Genomic DNA, 6,591 nt, shown 5'->3' with positions numbered 1-6,591 from the left:
GTGTATGGATCCTCTTTTGATGATTGTTTGAGCAACCTTGATCAAGTTTTGCAGAGATGCGAAGACACTAGTTTCGTCCTAAATTGGGAAAATTGTCACTTTATGGTTAATGAAGGCATTGTCTTGGGGCACAAGATCTCCGAGAGAGGTATTGAAGTTGATAAAGCCAAAGTTGATGCTATTGAAAAGATGCCATGTCCCAAGGACATAAAAGGTATAAGAAGTTTCCTTGTCATGCCGGTTTTTATAGGAGATTCATTAAGGACTTTTCTAAAATCTCTAGGCCTCTGACTAACTTATTGCAAAAAGATATTCCTTTTGTCTTTGATGATGATTGTGTAGAAGCATTTGAAACACTTAAGGAAGCTTTGACCACTGCACCTATTGTTCAGCCACCTGATTGGAATTTACCTTTTGAAATTATGTGTGATGCTAGTGATTATGCTGTAGGGGCTATTTTAGGGCAAAGAGTCGATAAGAAATTGAATGTTATCCATTATGCTAGCAAGACTCTTGATACTGCCTAGAGAAATTATGCTACCACTGAAAAAGAATTCTTAGCAGTTGTGTTTGCATGTGATAAGTTTAGACCTTATATTGTTGATTCCAAAGTTACTATTCACACTGATCATGCTGCTATTAAATATCTTATGGAAAAAAGATGCTAAGCCTAGACTCATTAGATGGGTTCTCTTGCTCCAAGAATTTGACTTGCATATTGTTGATAGAAAAGGAGCTGACAACCCCGTTGCAGACAACTTGTCTAGGCTAGAAAATGTTCTTGATGACCCACTGCCTATTAATGATAGCTTTCCTGATGAACAATTAGCGGTCGTCAATGCTTCTCGTACTGCTCCTTGGTATGCTGATTATGCTAATTACATTGTTGCTAAATATATACCGCCTAGTTTCACATACCAGCAAAAGAAAAAGTTATTTTATGATTTAAGACATTACTTCTGGGATGATCCACACCTTTATAAAGAAGGAATAGATGGTATTATTAGACGTTGTGTGCTTGAGCATGACATGAACAAATCCTACGCAAGTGTCACTCTGAATCCTATGGAGGACACCACGCTGGAGATAGAACTGCACACAAGGTACTACAATCTGGTTTTTATTGACCTACTCTTTTCAAAGATGCTCGTAAGTTTGTCGTATCTTGTGATGAATGTCAAAGAATAGGTAACATCAGTAGACGTCAAGAAATGCCTATGAATTATTCTCTTGTTATTGAACCGTTTGATGTTTGGGGCTTTGATTATATGGGACCTTTTCCTGCCTCCAATGGTTATACACATATTTTAGTTGTTGTTGATTACGTTACTAAGTGGGTAGAGGCTTTTCCAACTAGTAGTGCTGATCATAACACTTCTATTAAAATGCTTAAAGAAGTTATTTTTCCGAGGTTTGGAGTCCCTAGATATCTTATGACTGATGGTGGTTCACACTTTATTCATGGTGCTTTCCGTAAGATGCTTGCTAAGTATGATGACAATCATAGAATCGCATCCCCATATCATCCGCAGTCTAGTGGTCAAGTAGAGTTGAGCAATAGAGAGCTCAAATTAATTTTGCAAAAGACTGTGAATAGATCTAGAAAGAATTGGTCCAAAAAACTTGATGATGCATTATGGGCCTATAGAACTGCATACAAAAATCCTATGGGTATGTCTCCACATAAGATGGTTTATGGAAAAGTGTGTCATTTACCTCTTGAACTTGAACATAAAGCATATTCGGCTATTAAAGAGCTTAATTATGATTTCAAACTTGCCGGTGAGAAAAGGTTATTTGATATTAGCTCACTTGATGAATGGAGAACCCAAGCATATGAGAATGCTAAGCTTTTCAAAGAAAAATTCAAATGCTGGCATGATAAAAGGATACAAAAGCGTGAGTTTAACATAGGAGATTATGTGTTATTGTTCAACTCTCGTTTAAGATTTTTTGCAGGAAAACTTCTCTCAAAATGGGAAGGTCCCTATGTTATCGAGGAGGTCTATCGTTCCGGTGCGATAAAAATCAACAACTTCGAGAGAACAAGTCCGAGGGTGGTGAACGGTCAAAGAATCAAACACTATATCTCAGATAATCCTATCAATGTTGAAACTAATATTATTGAAACCATAACCCCTGAGGAATACATAAGAGACACTTTCCAGAACGTTCCAGACTCCGAAAAGGCATAGGTACGTGGTACGGTAAGTAAACCGACTCCAAAACAACTCTAATGGCAATTTTCATCAGTTTTGGATTATTTAAGGATTTTAGGAAGAAAGAAGTAGTCCGAAAGGGACACGAGGCTCCCACGAGAGAGGAGGGCGCCCCCCTGTAGGGCGCGCCCCCTGTCTCGTGGGCACCTCGTGTGCCCCCCGGACTTCGTTTTCTTGTATGTTACATATTTTGGTCGGTAAAAATTCATTATATATACTCTTGAAGGTTTTGACATCACGCAAATATCCTCTGTTTTCGTTTCGAGCTGTTTCTGTTTCAGATCTAGAGCATCATGTCATCTTCAAGCGCTCCCAAGGACAAGTTTTTCGAGAGGGTTATCAACCCCTATCTTGCGGAGGTGCTGCATCACCCTCAAACCATTGAGATGCGTGAGGGGGTGTTGCACATCCACGATGTGGAAGGACCAAGGCGTACCGGGAGCATGGAGACAAAGCTCGAAGCCATGGAACAAGAAGTTTTCAAGTGTCAAGGGATGGTGGAGCGTGGACTCAACGCCAACCAGATGATGATCACGGAGTTCACCAACAACCACAAGCTGGATGCCAAAATCATTGGGGAGACCATCTTCAAGCTTCAAGAGAAAATCGAGCACCTCCAAGCCCAGATTTATGACCTGCAAAACCAGAACTGTGAGTATGAATATAGATTCAAGCGAATGAGTTTGGCTGCAGATTTAAGGATCCCGGAGACTCGATCATCCTTTTATGATGGAGAGCCCATGCCTTGGAAGACGGACGATAAGCCTACTTCATCAACAACTCCTACTTCGCCACCTCCGAAGAAATAATCACATGGGTATGGGCACTCCCCTTGGCAACTGCCAAGCTTGGGGGAGGTGCCCCGGTATCGTATCACCATCACACTCCTATCTTTACCGCTTTATTTAGTTCGATCCTTTTAGTAGTATCTTGATCTTTTAGTTCGAAGTTTTGATATCAAGTAGTTTTGAGTTTTTCGTTGTGATCTCTTTATGTAATCGAGTCCATGTGCTATCTATAATAAAGATTAGTGTTGAGTCAAGGGCTTTGCTATGTTGCTATGATCTTGAGAAAGTAGAAAGAACAAAAGAGTTCATATTGATCTTATGGATAGTGATAACTTCACACATAGAAAGTATGAGGCATAAAAATTGTTGAGAGTTGATGAACGTAGCCTTGGTCATCGTTGCAATTAATAGGAAGTGATAAGGAAAGAGGGGTTCAAATATAAATATATTAACTTGGACATCTTTTATGATTGTGAAGCACTCATTAAGTATGACATGCTAAAAGAGTTGACGTTGGACAAGGAATACAACATAATGGTTTATGTTTTTCGACATCTCAGTTAAAGTATATTGTCATTAACCTTCCAAACATGTTGAGCTTGCCTTTCCCCCTCATGCTAGCCAAATTCCTTGCACTAAGTAGAGATACTACTTGTGCTTTCAAATATCCTTAAACCCAGTTTTGCCATGAGAGTCCACCATACCTACCTATGGATTGAGTAACATCCTTCAAGTAAGTTGTCATCGGTGCAAGCAATAAAAATTGCTCTCTAAATATGTATGACTTATTAGTGTAGAGAAATAAAAACTTTGTACAAACTTGTTGTGGAAGTAATAAAAGCGACGGACTGCATAATAAAGGTCCACATACAAGGGGCAATATAAAGTGACGTTCTTTTGCATTAAGATTTCATGCATCAACCCTAAACGCACATGACAACTCTGCTTCCCTCTGCGTACGGCCTATCTTTTACTTTATGTTTTACTTTATTGCTTGAGTCAAGGTGATACTCACCTTTCCCTTTTTATTTTTTATCCTTTGGCAAGCTCCTCGTGTTTGAAAGATCATGATACATATATCCAATTGGATGTAAGTTGGCATAAGCTATTATTGTTGACATCACCTAAAGGTGAATATGTTGGGAGGCAACACAATAAGCCCCTATCTTTCTCAGTGTCCGGCTGAAACTTTATAACCACAAGTATTGCGTGAGTGTTACCAATTATAGGGGACTACGAGATGGTTGAGTATGTGAGCTTGCTGAAAAGCTCTATTATTGACTCTTTCTGATGTTACGATAAATTGCAATTGCTTCAATGACTGAGATTATAGTTTGCTAGTTCCCAATGAAGTTTTTGAACCATACTTGACATTCTGAATTGCTTATTACTTGAACATAGGAAATCTTATGACAAAATCCATATATGTTGCTGTTATTAGAATGATCATGATGCCCTCATGTCCGCATTTTATTTTTATCGACACCTCTATCTCTAAACATGTGGACATATTTTTCGATTTCGGCTTCCGCTTGAGGACAAGCGAGGTCTAAGCTTGGGGGAGTTGATACGTCCATTTTGCATCATGCTTTTATATCGATATTTATTGCATTATGGGCTGTTATTACACATTATATCTCAATACTTATGGCTATTCTCTCTTATTTTACAAGGTTTACCATGAAGAGGGGGATGCCTGCAGCTGGAATTCAGGTTGGAAAAGGAGCAAACGTTGGAAACCTATTCTGCACAACTCCAAAAGACCTGAGACTCCACGAAACAACTTTCTAGATTTAATAAGAATTTTTGGACAAAAGAAATAGGCCAGGGGGCCCACACCTTGTCCAGGAGACAGGGGGGCCCCCCTAGGGCGCGGCCCCCTATCTCCTGGGCCCGCTGGTGGGCTTCTGGCGTCCATCTTCTGCTCTATGAAGGGTTTTCCCCTGGAAAAAATCGTGGCCAAGCTTACGGGACGAAACTCCACCGCCACGAGGTGGAACCTTGGCGGAATCAATCTAGGGCTCTGGTGGAGCTGTTCTGCCGGGACACTTCCCTCCGGGAGGGGAAAATCATCACCAACATCATCACCAACGATCCTCTCATCGAGAGGGGGTCAATCTCCATCAACATCTTCACCAGCACCATCTCATCTCAAAACCCTAGTTCATCTCTTGTATCCAATCTTGTATCAAAACCACAAATTGGTACCTGTGGGTTGCTAGTAGTGTTGATTACTCCTTGTAGTTGATACTAATTGGTTTACTTGGTGGAAGATCATATGTTCAGATCCTTTATGCATATTATTACTCCTCTGATTATGAACATGAATATGCTTTGTGAGTAGTTACGTTTGTTCCTGAGGACATGGGCGGAGTCTTGCTATTAGTAGTGATGTGAATTTGGTATTCGTTCGATATTTTGATGAGATGTATGTTGTCTCTCCTCTAGTGGTGTTATGTGAACGTCGACTACATGACACTTCACCATTATTTGGGCCTAGAGGAAGGCATAGGGAAGTAATAAGTAGATGATGGGTTGCTAGAGTGACAGAAGCTTAAACCCTAGTTTATGCGTTGCTTCGTTAGGGGTTGATATGGACCCATATGTTTAATGCTGTGGTTAGGTTTACCTTAATACTCCTTTTTGTAGTTGCGGATGCTTGCAATAGGGGTTAATCATAAGTGGGATGCTTGTCCATGTTAGGGCAGTACCCAAATGCCGGTCCACTCACATATCAAATTATCAAAGTACCGAACGCGAATCTTATGAACGTGATGAAAACTAGCTTGACGATAACTCCCAATGTGTCCTCGGGAGCTCCTTCTTCATTATTAGAATTTTTCCAGGCTTATCCTTTGCTACATAAAGGATTGGGCCACTTTGTTGCACTTTATTTACTTTATTTACTTTTTGCTCATTACTATTTATCTTATCACAAAACTATCTATCACCTACTATTTCAGTGCTTGCAGAGAAAACCTTACTGAAAACCGCTTATCATTTCCTTCTGCTCCTCGTTGGGTTCGACACTCTTACTTATCGAAAGGACTACGATAGATCCCCTACACTTGCGGGTCATCAAAGAGCAGGCTATATTTTGATGACTAGGTGCTTCATTGCAACATACTTACCTGGACGGGGTCAACAAGCAATCAACAAGGCTAGTGGCCTAGATCAATGGTTTACATTGCACTTGGTGAGTGCGTTGGTCTACCATCTCCCTAAGTGGGAGAACGGACGTCATAATTAGTGGTAGAGGGGTTACGCGTTCGCGCGGCCCCTGCCAAAACAATAATAACATTTTTTTAGCTATTCACTTTTGAACCTTTGATTTGATCATGATAAGTTCCTTTGTCATTACTTTTGTTCTCTTGTTGATTTTTTATTTGTAATATGTTTTGCGGTGGTGCAAAATCATTGGTTAAGTTAGTACTAGGATGGAAATGTGCAACTTTCAGTTTTCGTCGCCTTCATGCAGAATCAGAAAGCGACCAGGGCGGGATACTTTGTTGTCTGCGTCTGCAGGTTGATGGTTTTGTGTTCGGCACGAGTAGCGGCGTGTTGTCGCTTACCGCGATCATTGA

The 6,591-nt window shown here is 40.4% G+C and overlaps 1 non-coding gene across 1 annotated transcript; it reads left to right on the top strand.

Moving 5' to 3' along the window:
- Positions 1-6,130: 6,130 nt before the first annotated feature.
- LOC123163227 (U1 spliceosomal RNA) lies at positions 6,131-6,291 on the top strand. The gene has a single exon (XR_006481794.1). It is a non-coding gene; the product is annotated as a U1 spliceosomal RNA (small nuclear RNA).
- Positions 6,292-6,591: the final 300 nt, after the last annotated feature.

Source organism: Triticum aestivum, chromosome 7B (assembly GCF_018294505.1).
Source record: "Triticum aestivum cultivar Chinese Spring chromosome 7B, IWGSC CS RefSeq v2.1, whole genome shotgun sequence".
NCBI lineage: Eukaryota > Viridiplantae > Streptophyta > Magnoliopsida > Poales > Poaceae > Triticum > Triticum aestivum.
The sequence above is the reverse complement of the archived record's forward strand: the minus strand, read 5'-3'. Positions and strand labels throughout refer to the sequence as shown.